Source organism: Grammomys surdaster, unplaced genomic scaffold (genome assembly GCF_004785775.1).
Source record: "Grammomys surdaster isolate TR1022 unplaced genomic scaffold, NIH_TR_1.0 125940, whole genome shotgun sequence".
Lineage (NCBI taxonomy): Eukaryota > Metazoa > Chordata > Mammalia > Rodentia > Muridae > Grammomys > Grammomys surdaster.
The window spans coordinates 210,288-237,497 of NW_021620762.1; the positions used below are offsets into that span (position 1 = coordinate 210,288).

Here is a 27,210-nt window from a genome sequence, read left to right on the forward strand (position 1 = left end):
GTGTGTGTGTGTGTGTGTGTGTGTGTGTGTGTGTGTGTGTGTGTGTGTGAAAGGATCCCAGAAGAAGAGCCAGCAGAAAGGCCATTTCTGCAGGCAGAGAGCAACAGGAAAGGGGGCAGGATGGATGGTCTATCGGGAGCCACTGGTGATCAGGAGGGGAACCTTCAGGGAGAGATGGACTCGGGTTCACAGGAGAGGATGCTTTGGTGTCTGGAGGAGAGGAGGAACATGGGGTTAGGAGAATGGAGTGGAGAATGGGGGTGGTCGGGCATGAAGCAGCTGGAGGGAAGGAGAGGGCCAGTGTTGGGGGCCAGAGAAGCTGTGTGTGCATGTGTGTGTGCGTGTGCGTAGACTGGAGTCCTTGCAGCTGCTCGCCCATGAGCTGGGCTGTATGGTTCTGGGGGAATGCTTACTGTCAGATCAACCCTCTGGGATCATGGCCTGTTGTTTCCTGGGGGCCTTCCCCCTCTTCCTGTAGTTCACCTCAAAGTCCTTCTGTAGGCGCAGGGACCTGCTGAACCAACAGCACAATGCCAGGGTCAAATGGCTCTGAATAGAGCAAGGGTTTTCTTTCAGCCTCCTAAGTAAGGATTTCTGCTTCTGCTGCAGCTCTCTTACTCAGACTGTCCTCAGTCTCTCTCTCTCTCTCTCTCTCTCTCTCTCTCTCTCTCTCTCTCTCTCTCTCTCTTTCCTTTTTCTGGAGTGAAGATAATGGCTTGAGATGACATGACACCAGGTATTGATTTAAGGATGAGAATTAAACAGTTCTGTGTCTCTGGAACAAAAGAAAGTGAAGCGCTCGCCATGCACGATGCCCGGGAGGCTGCAGCACCAGAGTCAGTGTGGGCAGCCTCCCGTTCTTTGATGAAAATGCTGTAGGAGAAAACATATCCCAAACTCTTTGACGGGTGCAGCCCATACTGAGGCCGTGGGGGTAATCTTCTGTGTGTAATGCGGGTTTTTGAGGGCCGCGCCTTCTATAGAGAGGGTTCACAGCCCACTGCCTCCCTTGTTCTGGCTTGTTCCCCCCTCTCTCTCTCCCCCCTTCCCCCACCCCCACCATGTGTGTCTCCCTAACTCCTCCTCTCCACCTCTCTCCCCATCCTGCCTTATCGACTCAGGAGCTCGGGTGGGTTCCATAGTTGCCATCTTGCCAGCACCCCGGGGCTCCCTATCCATCCCTTTGGTCTCCCACCCTGGGCAGTGTATTGATTTATCACAGAACACCTCCTTGCCAGCTGTGCTCAGCTTGCTCGTTGCCTTGCTCAGCAGCATAAAGAAAAGAAGCAGCAGCAGCTCATGGCTCCTTGCCCCACTCCACCCTACAAACTGTAATCCCTGGCCTAGGAGCCTGGAGGGACTTCTAAAGGGAGACAGAATTGTACCTGCGGGATAGCAGATGAGGGTGAGGAGTGACCACTGGGAGGGTGCTGGAGGCAGCTTCTGTGGCCTTTGTGTGGCTCTATGGGTGGTAACTGGCTAGGTGTGGAGACAGCAAAGAGTCTCCCAGCCTACCTAGACTTGAGGTGGAACTGGAACACAGAGCAAGACAGGGCAGATGAAAATGGTCATTGGTTTACAGTTCAGTCTCAGCTGAGCCTGCAGTGGACCCTGATGGTTCCATGAGCATCAGGAAAACTGGTCCAAGTGAGCAGAGATCCACCCTTTCCCCTGACGTATCTGCCAGGGACCTTAACTGGTATAGGGGACTATGGCTTCCTGCACACTGAGAAGTTGTACGTGTGGCTGCCAAGCCATTGAAGATTCAATGGTCATGGTCAGACCGTTGAAAATTGGCCATGACAGACAGGTTACTGAAGGTTGACCATGATGGCCAGGACACAGATAAAACTTACCCTAGAGAGTAGCTACTCATATCAATTATGGCCCAGCCTATGGAAAGACATGATAAGGGACAGGATTTTGACATGGTACATGTCTTCTTGGAAACTCTACTCTCTTTGGAGGCCTGGGACCTGCTGTGCCGAGATATATCACATGACTTTGAACAGAGCTTGGCATGGGGAGCTCCAGGTGTCCCAGCAGCCTTGAGGTCTCTGTGTCCATGGCCAGATGGACTCAAGAGTGTAACACCTACCATAGGCTGTGGAAACAGGAAATGGCTTGATGTTGGGTAGGGTAGATGGAGTGGTCCAATCAAGGAACAATGAGACAAGAGAGGACCGAGAAAGACCCCAGTGGAACCAGTGTCTGTAAAGAAGAGGGTGTGACTGAAGAAGGGGGGAGTAGAAGTAGCTAGAAATGGCTTCCTGTCTGTCAGAGGAGAGGCGGAAATGGCAGTAGGCATCCTGCTGGACAAGAAGCCCAGGGCTTGGTACTCTAGCAATCAGACACAAGAAACAGCTCTTGCTTCTCTCCAAGGGTGAGCTGGGCCACCAGGAATGTCCGACAGGGGTCCCATCCAATCAGCACTGTTCAGGGGTAGCTTGTCACCCCATGCTGAGGTGGAGCTGGTGTTTGCTGACGTAGCTGTGCAGGTCAGATAGTGACACATATTAGCGGAAAAACAAAGGTCAAGATTAAAGCGCAGCAGCAAAGAAACCCACAGGACAGCAAGAGTCAAAGTCAGAGGACATGAACGGTGCACCCAGGCTGTCAGGCACTGAGCTCAGAGAAAAAGTACAGGCTGACTTCAGAGGCCAGGGCTGAGAGTAGTTGCAGGGCTGAAAGCCTAAGAAGACCCCACAGGCACAACCTGACGCATGACCTCATGGCTCTACAGTCGGCATGGTGGCTACTTGTCTCATGGGCCGTTCTCCAACCAATGAGAGAGAGGAGAAAGGCAGATTGGAGCCGGACACCATTCTGGCCAACCATGCTGATGATGAGTGGAGAGTTCATGAAAACTGCTCGTTTCCAGGCTACATACAGAACCTATGGAGCCATGAAAGACTGTGCCACATGTAAAGGGAACCCTGACGGGTGACATGACAGACAGTTGGGATCTAAACAGGAGGAACCAGGCAGAGCCCAGTGGCTTCCGGGTGCTCCTGAGAAAAACCCCGGGAAAAGTTCATGCCTAAAGTTATCTTATTTTTACTTCAATGAGGTCAGCTGCGAGACTCTATTGTGAATTAGAGTCTTGTAAGAAGGAGAAGGGCTGTTCCTGTCTTAAAGTGGGGTTGGCCTCAGACGGGGGTCACAGTGAACTCTCACAGATTCCCATGCATATACAGGCACACATGTGTGTACATGCACACAACTGTGCACACAAGCACACACTCACACCTGCACATATGCACACACAGTCACATTTATTCATGAGCTTTCTCACATATAAGAGTTCTGGGATTTGTATGCTAGTCAGTTTGGGAAACAACTTATAGAGGGAGATGACACAGACAGACAGACAGACAGACAGACAGACAGACAGACAGACAGACAGATGCAGTCTCTCTCACCCTGGTGGGTAGTGGCTGTTTGTTGTCTCTGATTTGGGTGTGTACAGAGATACTTCTGGATCCTGAGGTTTTTCCTTCCACATTGGTGACATCTACTGGAGGGATCAGGGCTGCAGGGTCTGGAAGGGTCTCAAAGGAGCTGGGCTCCTGGAAGAGCCTCTGAGAGCACCTGAGACAAAAGAGTAGCTTGTCAGAAGGGGAGCTGCCTGTCATGTGGGGAGAACTGTAGGGAGCCCAGTTCCTATCTGATCTGGGGCTGGGGGTCTCTGCAGTCCTTCCAGTTTCTGTCCTCCATGGTACACCAAGAGGCCAGTGTCCATCCAGGATGGATGTGATGGGTGAGAAGGTGTGGGACATAGGTCGATTTGCAGAGTCCCTCAAGAGAAGCAAGAGGGGATATGAGGTTGGGATGACTGCTACCCATCTAGCAGTGCTTTAACGGAAGACGTTCGGAGGGAATTTGGGTTGATGGTGTGACTGTCAAGCATTGTCAGCAGAAATTGTCACCACGGGAGAAGTGGCCCCAGGTGAGACACTTGTCACCTTCCCCCACCCTGTGGTCTGAGTTCAGCTGTGGTAGAGGGCAGTGCTGGGGAGCCCTGGGAAGGGTCATGATGGGTTCCACTTTAGATCACATGCTAATTAAGGTAATAACACTACGAAGGTAGGAGAGGAATTTGCCTGCAGAGAGCAGCATTGGCTTGGAAATAATAGAGATCTGAAATTCTCCTGTGCCTGAGCCGGAGAAACTCCTGGGAGGATCAGAGCTGATGGGCACAACTCTCTAGAGAGACCGTGCACATGAAGCCCTGCTGTTGAGGGTCAGGCTGGGAGGCTGGAATGAGTGCTGGGTATCCTGCCCCCTCCTCCCTGCAGGCAAGCACCTTTCCTCCCTGTCCCTTCTCACCTTGTCAGCTCCCACTCAGTTCTTGCCTGCTCAGGCAGCCTGTGGATGCAGTTTTCTGCCCACTTGTCCCTCCCAGTGGGAGGCAGCTGCCAGGACCGAAGTTAAAACCCTTGGCTGCCCAGTCTCAATCCCTAGGCAGCCATGAGGGTTTTAATTTCTCAAAGTGCAAGAACTGGCCATTCATCAAGCTGAAGGCGGGCGTCTCAGGGTACTCCTCTGCGCTCTGCCTGCTTGGTGCCAATAGCTTTCCTGGGTCTCCAAGCTCTAGAACCCCAGAGTCCTCTCAAGCACTAATCCCACTAATGTCAGGCAGTGTGAGACACCCCCTCCAAGACCATAGTAGGGGGAATTTCCTTATATCAAGATTTTTGACTGGCATCCGTCTTGGTGCCCTTACCTCTAAAGTGAAGCTAAAAACTCCTGTCTTTGTCCTCTGCAGTGGGCTCTGTCCAGAGCAGCCAGTGCTGAACACCTGGAGATCTTGACATGCTACGGAACTAGGAATATCTGTTTGTCTTTAGGGATCTTTTCTAGGGAACAGAGCCTGGGGACCCCCCCCCCGCTGACATTTGCATGCTGTGGCCATATCTGAGAGTGGGAATCCAGAAGCAATGTCAGGAGGGTTAGGGAGATGAGAGTCAGTAAGTAAAAGTCTTCCGTGTGAATAGGGAAGACCGGCATTTGTATCTCCAGCACCCACATAAAAAGTTAGGGGTGGCGGAGCACATCTGTAACCTCAGAGCTGTGAAGAGAGACTGCTAAGGATGGAGACCCAGAGCTCACTGGATAGTTAGCCAATCAATGAGTTCTAGGCAGAGTGAGGGACCCTCTTCAACATACATACATATACATACATACATACATACATACATACATACATACATACATACACACACACGAAGAGCATTAATGTGAGAATGACACTGATGTTTACCTCTGACCTCTACATGCAAGCATGTATACCTACCCACATGTACATACAGGCACATACATGCACGCACACACACACACACACACACACACAAAGAAGTAATGTCATGAGGTGTAGAGGTCAGATGGACGGAGTGGATGTTTCTGTGGAGAGCAGGTACTGCTGTGTCTATGTGGCTACCTGAGCTGATGGGCAACAGTCAGGGCGAGTGGTGGAGATAGACCTGGCTGTACACCTGGAGCTCTGTGGGCCCTCTTACACCTCCACGGGCTCACCTGCAGCCCCATGGGCTCACCTGCAGCCCCATAGGCTCACCTGCAGCTCCATGGGCTCACCTGCAGCTCCGTGGGCTCACCTACAGCTCCATGGTCTCTGTCTCTGTCTCTGTCTCTGTCTCTCTCTGTCTCTCTGTCTCTCTGTCTCTCTCTCTCTCTCTCTCTCTCTCTCTCTCTCTCATCCGTATCATAGGAACAGCATGCAGAGCACCAGCTTAGCTCCTGACTTGCTCCCTCTCCACCCCTGGGCACATAAAAATCCAAATGAAGGGTGGCCAGGAAGCCCCAGATGTCACTGCATCTTTTTCCTCACCCTGGGATGTCAGTAAATCTCAGCGACATCCTGCAGCATCCCGGCACCCCTTATTTTTCTCAACACCAGTTGCAAGAAATCAAGAGTCACAGTGTAAGCAGAGACAGGAGGAAAGGCTGATGGGAATCTGCTTTGTCAGGTCAAGGGTCCCTCCACCAACCGCTCCCACCCCAGCCTCACACCCTCAACACCAGAGAGGCAGCAGACATTCTGGAGAGAGGAAAAAAAAAGAAATAAGAAACAACAGCCCAGAAATACATAATTGATTTCCCTTCTTGCTAGTTCCCAACATAGGCTTCTGGGTCGTAGGGAAGGTGCCTGATTAGAATATCTCTGAAGAGGGCAGTGAGTTATGGCAACGGACACTCTCCTAGCTGTCTCTCCTGCTCATAAATCTATCCCCCTCTGAAAGTGCAGATGGTCCATAATCGTCCATCATGTGGAGTTCAGCACCGGACAGCTCCCGGGCGGGTTTTTCCTCTGAGGATCTTTTTCTGCAAGCTAAATGATTTAAGAGGGGACGAACGATAAATATCCAAGAGGTTGGCGCTCGAAGCCAACAGGCAGCGGAGGAGGGCGCAGTCCTGAGGAGAGGGAGGAGCTACCCCCATGTACTTACATTATAGACTGCTTCTTATTTATTTATTTTGTAGGAGAACAAGGCTATGTCACAGGAAGAGGTGTCTCTCAGGGGATTTTTTTCAGGAAGACCCCCCCTCCCCAAGTGCCTTTCTCTACCACACAGGGGTCAAGGGGTCATTTGGCTGGTCATAGGGTAAAATCCCTCCACATTTAAAGCCATTTCTTTTTGAAGGGATGGCTGTCCTCAGGAGAGCTCACACTTAGCTATTTCTTATTCAACCCACTGTCTCCTAATCAGAACCAGCCCCTGGAACGGGAACACAGGGATCTGTCCAGGGCTGGGCTCCAGCCTCAGAATCCCCAAAGGCTTCAGTTAGTTGGGGCTCAGTTGCCAAGCTCCCTGCAGTTCTTTGATGAGACGGATCTATAACTAACCGTTGGTAGAGGGCAGTCATCGGATGGTGGCAGTGCCCTGGACTCAGGGCAGGCTTTCATGGCTCTCCAGTCCCCTGACTCCCACCCCGGGGCAGAGGGAGTGAAAGCTGAGGGTGATGAATGAGCATCTGCCTCCTACAGGTGCCAGTCGCTCTGCCAGGTGGTGCCTTGTAGCTGCATTGCAGGGGGAGGCTACAGCTCGCTCTCCTTGGGCTCCCACTCCTCCTGTCCCCTCTTCCCATATAACAGAACTCCAAGCTCGGGGGCAGGGTGTTTCCAAATCAGTAGAGCCTGGGGATGGTGGGTCACAGACTAGGTACCTGCAGATCTGCAAGAGAACTTGTCAACCCTTGCTATCTGTGTGCATACCAGAGGGACTGACTAGAAGACGCCAGAGGCCAGTCCCATGCCCTCCCTCATAGAAGAGCACTGCCAGGAGGAGATCCAGTACCCACCGTGGCCGTTCACTAACCCTTGAAAATAAAATTCACCCCAGCATTTTCCTGGGACATCTCCGAGCAGAGTACACATATACACATACATGTAACCCAGCTGAATTCTTGCACCCACTTGCTGTGCACCAGCCACTGCATGGTGGCACAGGTGTGTGGTGGGTTCTTCTGAGAGCCTAGAGCAAGGGATGTTGCTCTCTGAAGTGACCAAAGTCCACAGTGCACCTCCCTCTAGGCCTCCCACAGGCAGGTGAATGGCTTCCTCCTCCCTCTCCTCTCCCCTTCCCTTCCCCCTCCTCCCCCTTTCCCTCCCTCTCTCCCTCCCCCTCCCCTTCCTCTACTTCCCCCTGCTCCCTTCCATCCTCCCCCTTCTTTCCCTTTCCCCCTTCTCCTCCTCCCTTTCCCTCCTCCTCCTTCTCCTGCCACTTTCTCCAGGAGAAAAGGGAGGTGGCAATCCCTTCCGACATAGAGAAGATACAGAATGTCTGTATGCCTGCCCTGTGGCTTTGGCTAGCTCTCAGCCAGAGCAAAGCTCCCAGAGATGAGTTTGGGAGAACAGGTGAGTATCCTGCACCCCTACTTTACACAGGCTGCATCACCAAACCACAGAAGCCCTAGGATGATTCGGTTCCCTGCTAGAGTTGATCCCCGATGGTGTGTAAATTCAGTGGATCTCAGATTGCCCCACCTCTTTCTGCTGGCAATGAACCTAGGCTTTGAGCTTGCCTCAGTACACCACTCCGAGTGCTACCAGTTGTGGCTAGAATGTCTCTTACTAACGAGCAGTGTGAGGTACCCCTTCTGGAGCAAGGCCACCACTTCCTCTACAACCCAGGCAGCACTGAGCATGAAGGAGGTCTGGAGCCTCCACTTTGGAGAAGCCAGGGAAGAGGGAATCATGTAGGGTCAGCAAACTGTGTCTCTCTTGCTGCCACACATACACAGCGCTGGACCTGTCCCATGCTGTGAAACATGCTCTCCTCAAGCACAGCATTCTGGTCTGGTAACATGGACTTCAAAACCTAGTCCACCGCAGAGCTGAGTCTCAGTGGCTGGTTCACCTGTCTTTCCTTAGAACGCCAGCCGGTAAGGTACCTGGGCTCTCCACACAGCATCTGTAGCCTCAGGAAGTGAACTGGTCCACTTTGATAGTCCCAGTACATCTCGATGCCCAGAGGGCGGCAGCAAGTCTACTGTGTGGATCCATTGTGTCTTTCAATGGCATTGTCACCCATCACAGTGATGATGGGAGTAGTGACCTCAGTGACAGCCCAGAGGGTGAGGCTGAGAGCAGCTGTGGGCTGTATAGAAGCACTCAGCTTCAGAGGGCATAGTGGGCATTCCATCCAACCCATGCCTCACCTCCCTTCCTCCACTTGATACCCATATGTACTTTCCTATGGTCGCTGAGGGCTAGCTGATGAGCGCTGACTTGCCAACCCCATACAGTCCTTTGACCTGGTACACAGCCTACACAGTCAGCACTGGAGCTGGGAGATGGCTTCCAACAAAGGACTCTGGAGGGAACAGTGCTGGTGACTGGCTCCCAGATTATCACAGACCCTGTAGAGAGCCCATGTTTTTCTCTCTGCTGAACATCCATGTGTGGACACACAGAGGTACCCAGCCCAGAGCCAGGGAAACCATTCGACTCTCAGCCCCTCCCCCGAGTATCCCTGTCTTGGTGGTCAAGTCTCATGCCTTACACCTTAGTCATTTTAACCCCGAGAGTCCTTCTCGCTGAAGGATGCCATGTGCCATACACAGAGGACACAAGATTCTCCAATCAAATCCTTGGCTCTTAAGTCGCTGCCCTGAGCAAGCCTCGCCTCGTGTCTTAGTTACTTTTCTGTGGCTGTGATAAAACACTGTGACCAAGACAACTTATGAAATAAATGTTTACTTGGACTTACAGTTCCAGGGTATCCATGCCTCCAGGCTCTATCATGTCTTGGAGCACAACAGAACTTGAAGCTGGCTGTGTTTCCAGCTCTCAGAGGCTACGCATCAAGTTCTTGGGCAGTGTTTGGTGGTAGGTGCTGGCCCAGGGTCTGCTCTCCTGGGACCCTTGAACTTCCCACAGTTGTGGCAGTTGTCACAGTGTCCTATGTGGCTCCTAGCAGGATGCGCTTGAATCACTTGTGTGGAGATGGTGGCTCCCAGGAAGGTAGAAGACATCACTATCCACTTCCCAGAGATGGTGAGACTTAGGCTGCAGTAGGGAGCCCTTGGCTGGCTCCCTGAGTGGAGCTTTGCTGTGTGCGGTAGACTCCTGCTCTGAGGCTTTGAGGGGCAGGTGCACATGGATGGACAGCAGGCAGCGAAGGCTGCAGCCATAGACCATGCTACATAGACCAGGGCTCTCCTGGTCACCCTGCAAAAGTTGGCAAGCAACTGATCCTCGGCCCATGGGCAGGATGTGGTAAGAACTATATACATTGAGGAGGACTTTGAAGAGATCCAAGGAAGGACTTTTTTGGCAGGGAGGTTGTTCAAACATGGAGAAGGTCTGCCAAGAGAAGGAAAGCATGGGGAGCTGCTGGGCAGTGCTAAAAATATCAGACTCCTGATGGAAGCGAGAGAGCAGGAGAAAGCAAGGATGGGATGCCTTCCTTCTGTCCTGAAAGCAGAGAGCCGAGGTCCTATTAAACCCCAGCCTCTGGCCACGAGCGCCCAGGGCCTTTCTGGCCTCAGAGTCCATTGTTCCTTCAAAACCAACCCCACCCCATAACCAGTGATCAGGAGCTAGTCCACCACTGCATTGAAAAGCCCATTACTGCTCAGGGGCCATATGCTCCTCAGATAGTCTGACTGGACACAGGACATAACCAGCCACCCCAGCCTACCTGGCAGCCCTCTGACTAGGTCTGATGATGGACCTTATGCAGAAGCAGTAGATCCAAGAGGTGTATGTGTATGGGCATGTGAGTATGTGTGTGTATGCATGTGTGTGTGTATACATGTGTGCATGCATGTGCATATGTGTAGGTATAGATATGCACACATGTGCACATGCATGTGTGTATCATATATTGCATGACTGTATATGTATATCTCTGTGTGTGTATGCATGTGTGTGTCCTGGGCCATCCCCACCTAGGCCGACCAAGAGGACCTCACTGAGCAGGGTCTTATCTGAGCCACTGGCTTCCCATGTTCATCCTCTCCTGCCCACACTGCCTGTCTACACAGCCAGCACCTCCCTCCCCTCTCCCAGGACTGCAAAGCACAAGCCCCTTTCTGTTTCGGTGACATTGTGTGACTTTTCCTCCTTTCTGCCTCATATATGTCAAAACTTTGTGTTAGGGAAGAAATGCAGGAGAAGTCATGTGGGAAGTAGGTCACCTGGAAATCAACAACCTGCCTGTAATTAAATCTGCATTCTCCCTGGAAGAGCCAAAATCCAGTGGGTGGCTTCCCTCCCTTGCTCCCACTCCCACCCTTCCCTCCTTACAGGTCCAGGTTCCAAAGCTCGACTCCTCACATGAAACCTCCCAATGAAACCTCATTAGGCAAACAACAAAAACATCCCACGTTGGGGCACATGCCGTGTCTCAGCTCTCATGGAGAGCGGAGGCCGAGTGCAGAGGCCCCGATTGTAAACCCAGAATGGAGCGTTTGCTGTTTTTGTTTAGTGGGGCTCTCTGGCTCACGCCCTCAGCAGTTCTGTGTCCTGGATTTTAACAGTTGATTAGCAGCCTCCTCTGTGTCAGAGTTTTGATGATCCATGCTGGCCCGCTTCTCACCACCATGTCCCAAGTTCCTTCTTGGCCGCTGGTTAAGCAAATAGCACCTGGGGCCTCAGGATCGGTCGCTGTCGCGCTTGGAAGGCGTTTATTTCACTGGGGGCAGGAATTGGGCTTAGTTGCAGAAAGGGCTCCAGCTGACAGCGCAGAGATGGAGCGAGGAGAACTCGTAAACTTACCAGCGGCAGGCAGGCAGGCAACTCTAGAAATGGGCGGGCTAATGACCTGCTGAAGACTTTGTCCCAATCCTTGTGACAATTGTTTTAGAAAGAGAGGGGTTTTGTGTGTGTGTGTGTGTGTGCGCGCGTGTGTGTGTTTTAAAAAGACATTTCTAGAAAAAGGCAAAGTGGTAAGCTTAACTTGTATTCCTAGAAAAGTCTCCACAGAGCTAATGGTGGAAGATGAGGGAGCTGACGTGTGACATGCTTGTGGACTTGCTCACAGCCAGAGCAGGCTCTGCCCGCAGGCCATTATAAGCTCCTTGCTGCCAAGAAGCTGGCCCCAGGGGTAAGGAGACTTGCTTGGCTTCATCAAAGAGAGGTTACTCTGACTGTGTGGCAAGCACCTTCTGCATCTACTGATTCCCGGAGAGCAGCTACTTAGTTAAGGGGAGCTGAAGTTTAGGGTGATCTGAGTCCCTCTCTGTGTCATGGTAGCCGCTCAGGACTTGGTATAGTCATGGAGCCCGGCATACTCATCCCGACGAAGCCATCCCAGCAAGCCTAACGAGGGGGCCTTCACCTGGTACGGTAGCACCTTTACTCCAAGGTTCAAAGGGCTGAGCCAAATGCACCAAGCTGAGGGCTGAGTTGATCGTGGCTTCCTTGCAGTCCTGCCCGTTTGCAAAATGCATCAAATTTCAATTCACTGGGCCTGGTTGGGGAAGCATGCAGACTTTAGAATATGAATGGCCCGGGTCTGCAGTTTAAGCAGGGCCACATGCTGACTGTGTGGCCTTAGTGGCCGTTTGCAGTCTTCTTGTCTGAGTGATGACCTGGGGGCTGCGAGGATGGTGTGAGGAGGCTCAGCAATGCTGTGATGTTCATTGTAGAGCCTTATGTCTGGCTTTAAATGAAATGTATAGAAAAGCCTTTATGTCTGGCTTTAAACGAAACGTTTCAGCAAAGCCTTCACTACGATTGGGTCAATCAGTAGAGGCTGAGAAATTGTTTTGAGACTGTTTGAACCTTGAAGAAATGCTGTCTCTCTGGAGAATCTGTACTTGGGGCTACGTGAGAACTTGCAGCTGCACCAGCCTTGTTCTTAAGACACTCCTGGCAAACTTGGAGTTCTTACTCGGAGTTTGACTCTTGGGTCGCATTTGATCTTTCCCTAAGCCGGGTGTGGTGACACACACCTGTGATACCAAACCCTAATAAGCTGAAGCAGGGCTCATGGACCACAGCGGCAAGCCGTGCCTATAAACAAAAACAAACAAAAATAGATAGATAGATAGATAGATAGATAGATAGATAGATAGATAGACCAGAAAGGCATCTGCTGCCAAGCCCGATTCCTTGAGTTCAATTCCCAGGACCTACCTGTTAGAAGGAGAGAACTGACTCCTGCAAGTTGCCCTCTGACCTCCACACTTACCTATGGCACGTATATGTTGCCCCACTAATAGATGCCATAAAAGCATTTGAAACAAGCAAACATTTGATCTTCCCTGAACAGTACCTCACAGTGCGTACTCAACCGCTTCCAGACATCCTCAGAGAAGTTCCCCACCTGCTCTGCCCCCAGGATCCACTGCAGCCCTTCCCCAGCCTTTCCGTGGCTGCTGTGTCCCTTGAGCCCCCTCCCCTTATCTATCTTGTCCCTTTCCACTCCCTCCTATTTTTACTTGGCAAATTACACCCTGGTCCTCCCTGCCTGCTCAGTGGGTGCTGTCAGGCCCTGGCAGGTTCAGGAGCCAGCAGCAGGGGGGCAAAGACACTTGCAAAGAGGAACTAATAGAAAATGAAATAGCTTTTCTCCTCCGAAGACCCCTCCCTGCTCTGCCGGTAGACCCACCCCTTGCGGCGTGAATTGTTTCCAATCCAATCTCGTGTTTATTGAAGTTCCCTCCAGGGTAAGCTCGAGAGACGTCTCCCCCAGCCTCGTAGAGTGGCCTTATTTACCAGAATCCCCTCGGCGTGCCATTTAAGCATCTCCATTAACATTTCCTGCGTCTTGCTCATTGCAAGCATGGGCCCTGGGAGACCTCCAGGGTGGCGGCACAGCGGCGGCCTGCAGAAACGCGGGGCTGATTTTAATTGGTATGAAACTGCGGCTGTCGACCACAGAGGGGTCCCTTTCCTTGAGTAATGACCTGGAATTTGATCACGAGGTTTTTGTGAGTTTGTAAGACTGGAAGTGTAACTGCTTGAGATCAGAGCAAGAGCTGACCGCATGCGTATCAGGCCATGGCCCATGCTGAACCTAGCCATAAAAGACCCAGCAGGTTTGGGGCTGCTGGCTGTCGGGGCACTACCGAGCGAGTTTCCAGAAGCTGCCTGTTGTCCTAGACTTGATTGCTTGAGTTCTGCAGGAAGGATGGGAGATCCAGGGCCCTCTAGGGAGCCTCCTGTGACAGGTCACTCTTCAGAGGACCTCAGGATGCTTATACCCACACCCATGTGCCCTATTCTCACGGGGTGGAGTCACTTTGCAAGAGTGTTGGGGTTTCTCATGAACTTGAAGACCTTTGCCTGACAAGGAAAAGCAACCAAGACCCTACACCAGCACTCTCTAGTGTCCTGGGTGAAGTGGAGTAGGGGGAAGCCCAGAGGACTGAAGACTGGGTCTCCTACATGGAAGATGGCAGGGAGGCTCCTGGATGCCGGAATGGTCTTGGTCTAGAGACCGTCATTTGGAGCAGATAGAGGTCTGCTTAGGCAGAGGTTAACTGGTTCTGCCCCAGATCTCACCGCCACAGCCCCCCTCCAAGTGCGTAACCACCAGACCACCAGCCAGACTCACTAAGCGCCTTTTATTTGTATCTTTTCATGACAGGTTCTCTCTGTGTAGCCCTAGCTAGCCTAGAACTTGATATGTAGACCAGTTTGGCCTCAAACTCACAGAGATCTGCCTGCCTCTGCCTCCCAAGTGCTGAAATATAAGGTGTGCACTCCTGCCAGGCCTCTACTGAGATTCTGGGTGTATAAAATCTTCTCATGCTTCTAGTTGGTGTCATCTGATTCGGACAAGCAAGGCTGATACCCTCCTCCAAGGGCTTGTAGTCTAGACACACAGTCATCCAAAGAAAAAAGGGGGGAGGGAAAATTTGATAATTAGGATAAAACATCAGAATTACGCATCCTCTTTCGCCTGCAACCCGCCCACACTGGTGAGCATGTCAGCCGTCAGCCCTGACCCTTTTCCCTGCAGGGCTGGGGAGATGCTTCAGAAGGGTTCCCTACAGAGCCCAGACTGGCCTTTGCCTCTGACGCCATTCTCAGCATCCCAAATGCTGAAGTTACAGATATGAACTACCACACCCAGTTTGTAGAGTCGAAAAGAAAAATGTCGCAGACAACCTCCAGTCCCTTCTGGACACATACTCCTCCACAGCCAGGGGCAGCTCTGAGCATCCATTTTGTGTCTGTTTACTTCTGTTCCTTGAAAAATCTGTGGGGGGCAGAGGTAGGGAAAGAAATAAAGAAAACCCTCCCAGGGCTATAGAAATGGCTCCTGTGGCTAACATGTTTGCTGTGCACACATCCTCATGAATTAGAACCATCAGAACCCATTTTTAAAAAAAGAATAAAAATGAAACCCAAGTCAGGCAGACACAGTGTCGGTGGCACATGCCTACAATCCTACCACTGGGAGAGGAGACAGGAGGATCCCCAGGGATATCTGGCCAGGTAGTCTTTTTGCTGTTGTTTTGTTTTGTTTTGTTTTGTTTTGTTTTGTTTTGTTTTGTTTTGTTTGAGACAGGGTTTCTCTGTGTAGCCCTGGCTGTCCTGGAACTCATTCTGTAGACCAGGCTGGTCTAGAACTCAGAAATGGGCCTGCCTCTGCCTCCCAAGTGCTGGTATTAAAGGCGTGCGCCACCACTGCCCGGCATAGGTAGTCTTAATGAATCAGCAAGTCCCAAGTTCAGTGGGAGAGCCTCACTCCAACAATCAGGTGAAGAACCATGGATATGCTCACATAAGTGTATAACACACACACACACGTGCGTGCGCACGCACATGCACGGGGGGGGGGAGGGCAAAGACAGAGAGAGACAGAAAGAGACAGAGATACAGAGACAGAGAGAGCACAGACAGACAGAGAGACGGACAGACAGACAGAGAACGCGTTCTGTACATGAATGATAGAGGACATGGTTATGTCCCTTTCAAGGCCAATCACAGGATACCTGTCTATAACTGGCTTCTTGTGTTGGATGTGATGTGCCTGGCCACGCAGATGTGTCTTAGGCCTGTTGCTCAGCAGAAACCACCTTGGAAGCCTGCATCAGTCCTCCACCCACCCTTTCACTGACAAGCTGTCCAGTTCTTGTAATGTGTGGCTCTTTTAAAGAGTGGCTTGGTGAGACTCGAGGTGCTTGGTTCCCTGTGCACCGGGCAGTGAGTGGCTAGTCTTAGAATGTGGCAGATCCAGCCACTACCACCCGGTATATGTGAACCAGCCAGCGCATATCCCTGGCTTACTCTGCCCTCACTGACACTTGCCTGCTGTCAGCCATGCCCACATTTGTGCAGTCAGGAGCAGGGACACCACCTCACTGAGTGGGGCTAGTGCCTGTTTTCTGCTGTTTCCTCTGTTTGGGGGAGGTTCTGGGGTCCTACCTGCTCCTGGAGACTTTGTTATCCTATCTGTTTCCCCTATCACTCCAGAAAGCAGACTGTCCTAGGAAAACATTTACAATAATATTTAAGATGACGTCACTGATCTCAGCACATGGAAGGCGGAGGCAGGAAGATTCAGAGTCATTGTTGGCTGCATAACAAGTTCAAGGCCAACCTCAGACATATAAGTTCCTGCTTTTAAAGAAGAAAAAGGACAAACCACACATTTGGGGATTTCCTTTTAGGCCGGGCTACCTGTGGCACTCTTGCAAATCTCAGCATCTATGACTAAGATGTTGCTTAGGGGTATACCTTCTCACTGCCCTCTGTGATGGCCTGACCTCCTGAGCCCCAGTTCAGTCTCTCAGGACTACAGACTCTAGGCACAATCCCAGGAGAGGAGTTGGGCTTCTCCATCTGTAACTCACATCGGCGGATTCAACCAACCACAGATTCAAGTAGTCAGGAAAAATCTACTCCAAGTGTGCACAGGCCTGTGTTATTTTTTCTTGCCTCCAGTCCCTAAACAATACAGAGCTCAGCTACGCACAAGCATGACATCCGTTTGTAAGTAGCCTGATGAGGGCTCACAGTCTGTCTATTGGGACTAGAGAGGTCCCAGTGGGGAAAGGTGTGCCTATGCAGAATGAAGACCCAGATTCAGACCTTCAGCACCCACATGAAAAGCTGGGCATAGGGGTGCATGCCTGTAATCCCAGTGCTAGAAGAGGCAGGCGAGAAGATTCCAGGGATTCGCTCTTCATTCAGTCTAGCCAAAGACGAGAAGCTCCAGGTTCAATATGAGAGAGCAATAGACAGAGACGCTCGGGGCCACCTCTGGCCCTACTGTGCGCTCTCAGGAAAGTGAATCCACCTCCTTATACACCAAGTGAGTAAATAAATGCATAAATGAAACCTTATTTTAAGTGAATAGATGAAGTATACAGAAAAAGTATGGGAGGATGACTCCGTGAGTAAGAGGCTTGCCGGAAGCCCAGAAACCTGAGTCTGCTTCCCAGAGTGAGAGGAGAGAACTGACCCCTTGCAAGTTGTCCTCTGACCTCCACATGAATGCTGTGACACACGCATCCATATCCACAACCACACACAATAGATAAAATGTAATGAAGATTAACACAGGTATGCATATGAGAGAGTGTGCGTAGGCTTTATGTAAACATGATATCTTAGGGTCCAGAGCATCTCCAGATTCTGATATCTCTGATTGACCTGGAGTCACTCCCACACCAAGAGTCCAGAGTTACCTAGCTTTGCGTGTGACAGCTCCAGCGTATGGGAGGATGGGCAGGGTCAGTTGCCGAGGCATGTGTGATGGGCTCAGGAAGTTGAGAGCAAGCTCTGCTCTCCAGGTTTCAGAAGTGCCACTACCACAAGTGACCTTGCTAGAAGGCGAAGACACTGTGTGCCCCCCACCCCCATCCATGAAGGAGCCAGAGCTCTGGACAAGTGATGCAATCTGCAGAACTGCAGACCCGGCTTCCTGGTGGTTCATAGTGGTTAACATTCAGTGTCCTTATCCTGCCTTCCTATTAGGAAGAGACAGAACCCCCCCCAAACCTGCCTCCCACCTTCTCCTCATCCTCGACCCTCTGAGAACTATAGAAGGTCTCTATCCATTCCCCTCCATCCAAACAAGACAGCACAGGCTGTAGCCCCGGATGGCTCCAGGGGCCTGTAAGGAGTCTTGGGGTGAAGATCCAGTAATGGGTCTTGGGGTGATGGGTGACACATAACTGAGTGAAGCTTGCTACATGGAACCCCGCACACTAAACTAATGCTCAATGGCAGGGCCAGGAAGTTTCTGTTCCTGGACACACCTGGCCTGATACTATGCTGATCAGGCCCTTGGGGACAGCACCAGACTTCCCTCACCCTGCTGTTCTACCCCTGTGACAGCCAGTATGGCCATGTGAGAACCCTGTGAGTTTTAGAAGTAGGAGAAAAGGCTCTTGGGAGTTGGCCTGCAAGAGCAAGATGGCGAAGTCATCCAAGTAGAGTCTCGAGTTTTACCAAAGTGCAGGTTGTGTGTTTTGGGGTGTACTCGCCAGCGTTCTGGGCTGAAGTGTTCCCCTGAGACCACTGTGATGGCTGTCATCAAGTCACATGGTGGAGGCTATGGAGCAGTCTTCCCCTTTCCCCTGTCTTCACCTACACTCTGCCCAGGGATGCCTCCAGGGTGCAAGGACGGTTTATTGTGGCAATAAAATCTCAAGTATACAACTTTAAGATCCCTCTGGGGTTTGTCTCCTTCCTACAGGGGCCAAGGCTTTCCCAGACTGACCACAAGTACTCTGTAGAAAAGATGGGTTAAGATAGCCTGCTGCGTCTCAGTGTCCCCATCTCAGCAAGGTGCTTGCCACTTGAGAGCAAGCTGTGCTATCTGTACACACCTTGGGGCAGTGTTCTGTTCTGTCCTGGCATCCTGACATAGACACACACACACAGAGTCTGCTTCTTCCTTGCAGGGTCTAACCTCACCCACTCATATGCCTACCATAAAGAGGACGCACGGTATCCTCCTTCTGTTCCAGACATCCTCTTGCTTTCTTTTTGAAAAATCTTCCCTCCTCCTTTGCAGCCTGGCCCTCCTCTTTGCCTCTCAGGTCTTCCCTGGAATGCCTAATTTCCAGAGGCTCCGTCTCACCTTGGTACCCACAGCCCTGAGAATCGATCCTAAACACAATCAGCCCCAGTACAGGGCATTTGGAGTGATGTCTCTGTGTTGCAACAATTAGCATTGTTGATTGAGAAGCAATGGGACAAGAAGGTTAGGGCCAGAGCAGGGCTGGAGACAGCACAGAGTGCCCAGTCCTGAGGGGACAGGCTTGGGAGTCAGGTGGCTCAGGCTGAATGCCCTTATTGCAGCCTCGCCTGAGGTCACAAAGTCAGGATGGCCAGTGGGTTCCAGATTTACAACTGTGAAGCCGCATCCCCGAGCATCCTCGAGCACATTTGGTGGTTTTTTTCAGTCTCCATTTTCCACTGCTGAAGCCTACCCCTGACTCCTGCAGGAACATAGACAAGAGGCTTTTCTACTCTCTTGACAGACACAGCTTATCTAAGAGTCCAATCTGGAAGTGTCTTCACCAATGAAAAGAAGCGGTGGGAGCCACTAGCTAGCCAGATGGACAGATAGACCGATGATTGATCTGATAGCTAGCTCTCAGGAGAAGCTGCAGAAGGGCGGTCTGGCTCAGTGAGAGTTACCAGCCGAGCCTCAAGTCAAACCCACCTCCCTCTTCACTCTCAGATGCCCGCCTCAGGGTGTAGACCTGAGGCTCATCTCCCATGAACGAAACCGATCATAGATGCCAAATCAGTCCAGAAAAACCTAGATTATGTCGGGGCACATGGCAGGGACCCTGCCAGGTGGACAGAAAAGCTGGCCATCAGTTGTTCCACAGCCCCGAGATCTGACCAGATGAGCCTGGCGGTGAGTGCCTGTGACAGGATACCGCCCCACCGTGTTTTATGAATATGGACTGTTAACTTTCACGAGGTTGTGGAAGCTGAGGCCGCACAAGGCCGGCTCGTCTAGGATGGCAGAGCACAATCCCTCCATAGAGAGCTTCAGACATGGGCAGATGCCATGAGGAATATAGGAAGGGGTGAAGGGAGGTTCTCAGTTCAGAATCTATTGAAGATTCCAGTCACATGCTGTGTGAACCTCAACAGGCAGGAGAAGGTCAGCCACTGGGGAGATGTTCTCTCAGGAATATGGGAATGCAGGGGAAGGGGGCAGGAATACAGGACCCATTCCTAGGGCGATAGATGGGGAAAGGTCAGCAGAAGCTTTGATCTGGTGACAGCAGGAACACAGCAGGGGTTCTGAGCAGGCTGGCAGGCACCAGGTTTGCATGGATTCATGTGTGAAGGGGGTGGGCTGCTAGTGTCATGAAAGAGAGATGTGGCGACTCTGAAGAACCCGGATCCTCAGGGATAGGAACTTAATTGGAAGCCTTGAAGGCACCACAAAGATGCCAAGCAATTCACTCCTCTTTGTGTGTGTGTATGTGATGCATTTGTGGGAATTCCTGTGCCCATGCATGATCATGCGTGTGAGGGTTAAAGGTGTGACATTCAGAGTCTGAGGACAACCGTGCTGTTCGTTCATGAGTATACATGTATGTATTCACCATGTGTTGAGTCCTGCTGCCTGTGGGTGTTATTCTAGGCTCTAAACACTTGGGGTCACCTGGTGCATTGTTAGGAAGCTGTCAGCTTCTGGTGTCCTTGCTAATGATTCCACAGACAATGTTAAAATAACGACATGGGTCATGAGATGACAGTGCAGACAAGACAGAGGAAGACTTCAAAGAGGCTCTCTGAGTAGACACCTGAATGAGGATGGAGATCCTGTCAAACATTTTGAGGTCTCAGGGAAGAGCCTCTAGAGGAGGGACAGTATATGCAAGGGCCCTGAGGTCAGATTTTCCTGTCAGGCCAGGTGAGGCGGTGCAGGCCAGGTAAGAAATGCTCAGGAGAGATGGAGCAAAGAAGAGACCATGATTTGGGTGAGGCTGTTTGTTATGCAAAAGCCCTTTCCACTTACAAGTGTCTGAACCATACACAGCTGCTTTAAGAATGTCGGATCTAGATTGTTCTAGTGAGATGCCAGGGTTACACTGATGGAAATCCAAGGTTGCAGAGACTGGAAATCCAAGTTCAAGGTATGAGAAAACCTTGCATCAAGTAGATCACAATATGCAGAAGAGGGAAGGCTGCTTAAAGGGTAGTAACCCGTACAAAGGAAGGGGCCACCCTCACAGCTAATCTTTTATGAAAACCTTCTCCGAATGCTCTTGAGTTGGGCATTGGGAATTCATCATGTGGGTTGGTGGGAATTCACCAAGTACAGACCAGAGAAGGCCTGTATCTACCCATTGCAGACACAGTCTAACAGAGAGACAGGTCCTCGGTCTCTCTAGACTTTGCCCTATACTGTAATGTCTGGCTGAGAGCCATTGCAAGAGGCACCACATTGTAACCTGTGAGAGGCAGCTCAGTAAAAAGGGGTGAGGGGGTCTGTGGAGAGCTGGAGGGGATTCCAGCAGGTTTAGATGAAAGGGTAGCCTGGCTAGGCTAGGCATCTCTATAGGCTTGTTAGTACCTTGAGGTGTGATGTTACCACTGAGGTTGAACCCAGTGCTTGGGAACAAAGCCAGGCAGCAGGGAGGACACTGAAGGCACAACCTCAGAAGAACTGTACAGATTGGGAAGGATAACGGATCCCTGGTGGGAGACAGGCCAGAGAGGCCATCCACGGATGGTCCTCCTTTGTCAGTCTGTCCTGTTGTGACCCACTGGCACCCTCCTGATCCATAACATCTTCTCACCTTGCAGGTGTCACCTTCGACTTCCAGAGTCATGGCTGAGCAGCAAGCACCTGGTTACACACACACACACATACACACACACACACACACACACGCACACACAAATTCCCTCATTCACAGCATTCAGAAGACACAATTCCCACTGCACCGTGACATCTTAAACCAGGAACACAGGACTACATGCATCTGATGTCTCCCAGGTATCGGAGGAGATCGGAAATGATACCGTTCTCTTGTTTTTCTTTTTAATTGCAGTGTGACATCAGAAGGACCAGGGGACATTCTGCCAGCCTCTCCAGAGCTGGCCCACAGGCCTCCTTGGCGGGAACCTGTCCCAGGAGTGGCCCGTTCTGCACACAGGTATGTGTCACTTTCTACTCTGCCACAGCTGCCACAGTAGCCAAGGGTAGCCCATGTGGGCGGGAAGAGAGAAAGTAATATGAGAATAGGGGTCAACAGAGAGAAGCCACACTCTGCCCAAAGTGGTGTCCCTACTGTCCCCACCTCGTGGATCCAAACCACCCCTCCCCTGTGTCGCTCACCTGCCCTTACCCCTCCCCTCGCTGAAATGCAAATCAGCGTGTGCATAATAGATAATTAATAGACTGATCAGCCAGCAAGGGAGGTAAGTAGATAAATAATTTTAATTATCCTTGGGTTGCTCATAAATTCCCTCACTGCCTTTTTATTAAACTCTGTTTACAAGACTCATTTATATTCCGTGTCACTGTGCCAAACCCTACCCCTCCTCCTCCTCCCCAGCTCCCTCCAGGTCTGACCTAGGGTGGAATCACACTACGTGACCCCAGTTCTGCTCTTAGCAGGGCCTGGGTCTCAGGCACAAGTGGTAGAAAGCTTTGCTCGAGTGTCCAGTCTGGACAGCAGGAGAGACATGGACGCAGCCCAGCCCGGGAGTTCCCAGCCTCACTCCCCAGTGTGGCTTGGGCCAGCTGGGAACCCTGCTTACACTTGGCACCTGTGCTGTGGCTATGAACTCATTCTTTTCCCCAGGGATGCCCTTGGCCTATGAATAGCCCTGGCTGAGGTTTCCTCGATGCTCTGATTGCCAGGAGAGAAAGCGGGTTAATAAATACAAAGAAAAACTCCCATAGAGGGCCAGGCACAGACTCTCCCAGGCTGTCAAAGAGGCATAGTTGGTGGTGGCCCAGAAAGTTGAGGATGCCTGGGAAACCAGGCCATTCCTCCTTCTCCACCCTGATACCCCAGCCCTGGTTAATGGCTCTGGGGACCCACGGTGGCAAACATGTGTCAGGTTTCCATGGAACTCAGAGTCAGGTACTGGGGGTAGGGGGAAGCTAGCTCACATGGAACATTGTTGTGAGGAGGGGAATCTTTCCTTGGGAACCTTCCTGGTGCACTCTTTCCGTTAGCTAGTTCATTAGTGTTGGCATGCAGGAAGTTGCATAGGGTGGCCCAGCAAGCTCTTGCTCTGGTCCTATCCACTCCGATGGTCAGGGTAATTTGGGTTGGGTTGGGGGTCTGGGAATGATAGTGAGGAGAGAACAGAGGGCCAGGAGCTGAGCAGAGGCCAGGGAAATACTCTTTGAATTCAGGCATGCCCAAGGCTATGCTGTTTGCAACAGTTCTCGTGACAAGCTGAGCATCAAGAACTGGGAATGTGTACCTGTCAAAGGTGTTGTGCATAGAGCACAGGCTATCCCAGTGAGGTGTCAGTCCAAGGTGCTGTGCATAGAGCACAGGCTGCCCCATCGAGGTATCATCTCTTCATGCCTATGCGCCAGTGAAGGGAATGTCTTGCATCTGTGTCTTGCAAGCTGATGCTCATGTTGTTGTGTGCAAAGATGCTCTCCTTGTGGTCAGCAAGGTCACGGTCACCCAACTCGTGACTGACATAGCAGAGCTCACACCTGGGATACCTGATCCCAGAGTCTCTCTTCTGAAGGCACCATGTCAGAGAGTGCCAGGCAGAGCATGAAGCTGTGTCACTTGGAACCTTCCTAGATTTTGCTCCTGAAAATGAAGTCAGGCTGTGGATATGATTACTTTGAAGAAATGGAGCCCTGGCTGAGCTCTCAGAGGGTAACTCTTGATGGTGAGATCCAGGCGTCTTCCAGTTGCTGGCCTATGCAGCCACTACACGGGGCTGTACCCCAGCTTCTGTGGCAGATTGGCACTGGCGTGTGCACTCTCTGCTGATTGGCCTTGCCTCCTTGGAGGGAGGCTGTTTGCCCGAGGCAGAGGGAATGCAAGCTGAGCAAATAGAAGGGCCTTTTAAGATCCACTCAGTAGAATTAAAGTCTGAATAATGACTCACTGGAGATTCCCTGCCCTTTGAAGAGTTTGTTTAGCTCAGAGCTTTGCAGTCTGCCCTGGGCCTTATCTGGCCCACATGGACTGAGTGGGAAGGAAGCAGGGCCAGAGAAAGGAGGAAGTGGTCACGGGAGGCATTTTGAACACCTCTTCCTGTGTTAAGAATCATGCCACCTGGCCACCATGCCCACCTTAGCTAGGGTCTACCTGGATCACACCTCTTAGGAGGAGCGACCCTAGCCATTCCCTAGAGAGCAGCTTTGGAGCTTGGCTTCCTGAAACCCAAACCAAGCCCCTATGGCAGCACCGAGGAACCAGCTTTTCTCATTCTGTCGGGATAGTCTTCATGTTTCCTAAATGTTTCTGTTCCGTGGAGTTCGGTGGGCGACAAGGGAACAAAAAGAACAGCAAACTCAGACGGCTCCCTGGGTTCTACTACTCATGATGGCTGGAATGGCAGGGCTTGGGCTGGTCTAGCTTCCCCCACCCCAGCACACACTGACAGTTTCCCTATCCCAGTTCCTGCCTCATGCGTCTGAACCATCAGAACCAACAGTAGGAAGGGCTGACAGCTGATTGATGAGAAGCAGCTGGAGTGATGCTTCCTGTCCCGGCAGAGCCACCGCCTTCCCCAGACAGTGTCTGAGAGCAGAACTGTGCTGGGCTGTCCCCTGTCCCCTGAGACCAAGAGCTCTGGACAGTGCAGTGGAGTGACTCTCTGCCCCAACCACAGGCATGGTAAGGAATTTAACTCTCATGTAGATGTGGGTAGGAGTGTTGGCAGGATCTTGTTCTAGAACATGGTTTCCCCATGTAGGGGACTCCCGGTTGTCACTGAGTATCATCACACCCCCAGGAACTATCGAGTGTAACCAAGAGTCAGTGTTCAGTGCACTTCCCTCGTTCTTACAACGACCTTAAACCAGCCCTCCCTGAGTTCAGAAATCTGGAGACCTCTGACACGATTGCAATCTTTTTTTCCTAATTATTGCTTTTCTTTTCGTTATGCCTCTTTAACTATGCCTCTGCCTCCTGAGTGTTAGATTTAAAGGCATCGTGACCATCCCCAACCTTTTTTATTTTTAATTTTAATTTTTATTTTTTAAAGTAGTGTGTGTATGTATGTAGTTAAGTGCTTGCACATGAGTGCAGATGCCTACAGAGGCCAGAAGAGTCAGATCCCCTGGAGCTGCAGTTATAGGTGGTCATGAGCCTACATGGGCAATGAGAACCAAAGTTGTGTCTTCTTCAGCCCTGAGAAGTATCATCTCTTTAAGTGAAAGTTAACCCTTCACATGTTTTCACTACAATGCAAGAAAAGAAATCACTGAGGTTCTTCTTAGAAAACGTAGACAAGTGAAGCAGGCTGTTATCCCGATATCCGGGCTAGGTGCTTTCTCCCCTTCTGAGCTCTTGAGACATCTCCTGATAACATATTCCTGCCCTCTATCTTGTCTTTGCTTACTGCTCCTTGGTGGTCCCTTCTGTTATTTTGTTGCCCAGAAGTGTCATCTTGTAGCCAATCCTTCCAAGCCTGTTTTGAAGTGCAGAGGCAGGTGTTAGACATTAACAGTGTCCAAATTCTATGCCATATTTTGTTTTGTTTTCCCAGACAGTGTTTCTCTGAGTTCCCCCTGGCTGTCCTGGAACTTGCTCTGTAGACCAAGATGGCCTCAAATTCAGAGATCTACCTGCCTCTGCCTCCCACGTGCTGGGATTAAAGGTGTGTGTCACCACTGCCAAGCTCTGTGCCACATTTTAAAAGATGAAATGATGCTTTTTTTTTCCAAATAGGAATTAGTAGATGACTGTTCTCATTAGAAGCAGTCTGAGAATATATATATTTCAAAATCTTTGGACTTCTGGGTATTAACACTTACAAGGCGTTATGAACTCCACTCTCATGGGCACTGCAGAATGTTTTTACCCATCTCCAGAGCTCGCTCCTTCCTCCATGGAGATCTTTCCCCAGTGCACAAGATGCTTGTGGGGGGTATGTTCATATACACTAACATGCATACATGCTATCATGCATGCACACATGTGTAAGCATGAGGTTCATACATAGGTACACATGTACTTGCTTGCCTACATGTGTGTCCACATACTTATACTCTCAGATACGCATGTACATACATAGGCCTATACATACAGCTACATACAACCACATGCATGCAGACATGGCCAAACATATATGCTCACTGGAGCCCAAACCCAGTGTTTAGCAGCATGTCCCCATAGTCAGCTGAAGGGGATGTTAATTGAATTCTTTCTTAATCACATCTGTGTATCGGGAAGTCTGCTCCTGGCAGCTATTCCCAGGGAACGAGCAGTCATTTCTTTCTCAGAGATAAAGGGAAATAGATGTTGATGAGGTTGCTGGACAGGTCAGTGGCCCCAGCCCATGTGACTTACTATCTAATGAGAAAGACAGGAAACCCACAGAAGAGACTATTGACTAAAACACCCAATCCCAAATGGGCATCTTAGTGTCTGTGAGCTTTGCATTTGGTGGTGCTTAACTATGTTACCATCCAGAGAGTGACATCATCAGCTCTTGGTAACAATACTATTCCCAAGTCCAGCTGAAAGCCCTCAGGGTAGAAATGGGGAAGAACAGAAATCCCTGTCTCTGGAGGATGCTCTCCATGTGAAGTCTCTGTACACGTTTGTGGAGCCCCATTCTCTGTTGCCAGGTTTCTGCTGTGTTTACATTCAGTTGTGGGTCTATGTGTTTTACGCATAATTTGCTGAATTGAAATTCCTGCAGCATAGGCGTGAACCTCCCATTCAGTGAAGGTCAGTACAGGTGACACATTTACACCAGTGGAGCCTCCAGTTCAGGTGTAATGCAAATTGATCTTTAGTGCAACCTTGTTTTAAAAGCGGCCCCCATTGTCACCAGCCCTTTCCCCTTGTCACTGTGTACTTTGCAAGTCAGAGTGACCCTGTGGCATAGGAAGCCCAGAATTCAGCAGGAGGCCTTTCTTCTTTCACACACCAGCACCTGAGGGATGCTGAGACCACCAAGGCAAACTTGATGCTTGACTCGTGACTTGATGCTGACCCAACAGCTTATTTAGTCGTCTGGCCTTGGTTTCTCAAGTATAGCACCAAAGTTGGCACCTTTCTGGAAGGCTGCCATTAGTTACTTAGTCCAGGGCAACCCTGTAGCCTTCTTCACACAGCAACCTGAGCAGTTGACTTTTTCAGCGTTGAGAAACTCATAGTCATGTGGTCACCCTCCACACAGTCATGTGGCAACCTCCACAGTTCACCTCCAGAACCTTTGTGTTCCACAGGCGTGAAACTTTCCCTATTAAATACCAACTCTTGTCTTACCCTCATCCCAGCCTTGGCAATAACCTATGTTCTGCCTCCAAGAGCCCAGCTTCTCTAGAATCCTCTGGAAGCAGATCAAATGGTGTGAGCAGCATATGTCAGATTTCTCCCTTTTAATGGTAGATAACATTCCACCATAATAGCGGTGTCAATCTGAAGCCCAGCAGCCAATCAATGCAGCCCAATACAGCATCATAAACTTACTTAAAGCATTAAGATCTTCTAGCATGTGTGTGTAGCAGCATGAACATGTGAGTGTATTGTGTGTATTATGTGATTGTGTGTATTATGTATATCATGTGTATTGTGTGTATTATGTGATTGCGTGTATTATGTATATCATGTGTATTGTGTGTATTATGTGACTGTGTG

At 50.7% G+C, this 27,210-nt stretch overlaps 1 protein-coding gene across 1 annotated transcript in view; it reads left to right on the plus strand.

Annotated features, from left to right (window-relative positions):
* The window catches only part of Rbfox3 (RNA binding fox-1 homolog 3), a 273,766-nt gene that overhangs the window by 70,311 nt on the left and 176,245 nt on the right, over window positions 1–27,210 (plus strand). The window contains exon 2 of the mRNA XM_028752770.1: window positions 21,460–21,564. The gene's annotated coding sequence lies outside the window, so the exon portion shown is untranslated. The remainder of the gene's footprint in view (window positions 1–21,459; window positions 21,565–27,210) is intronic.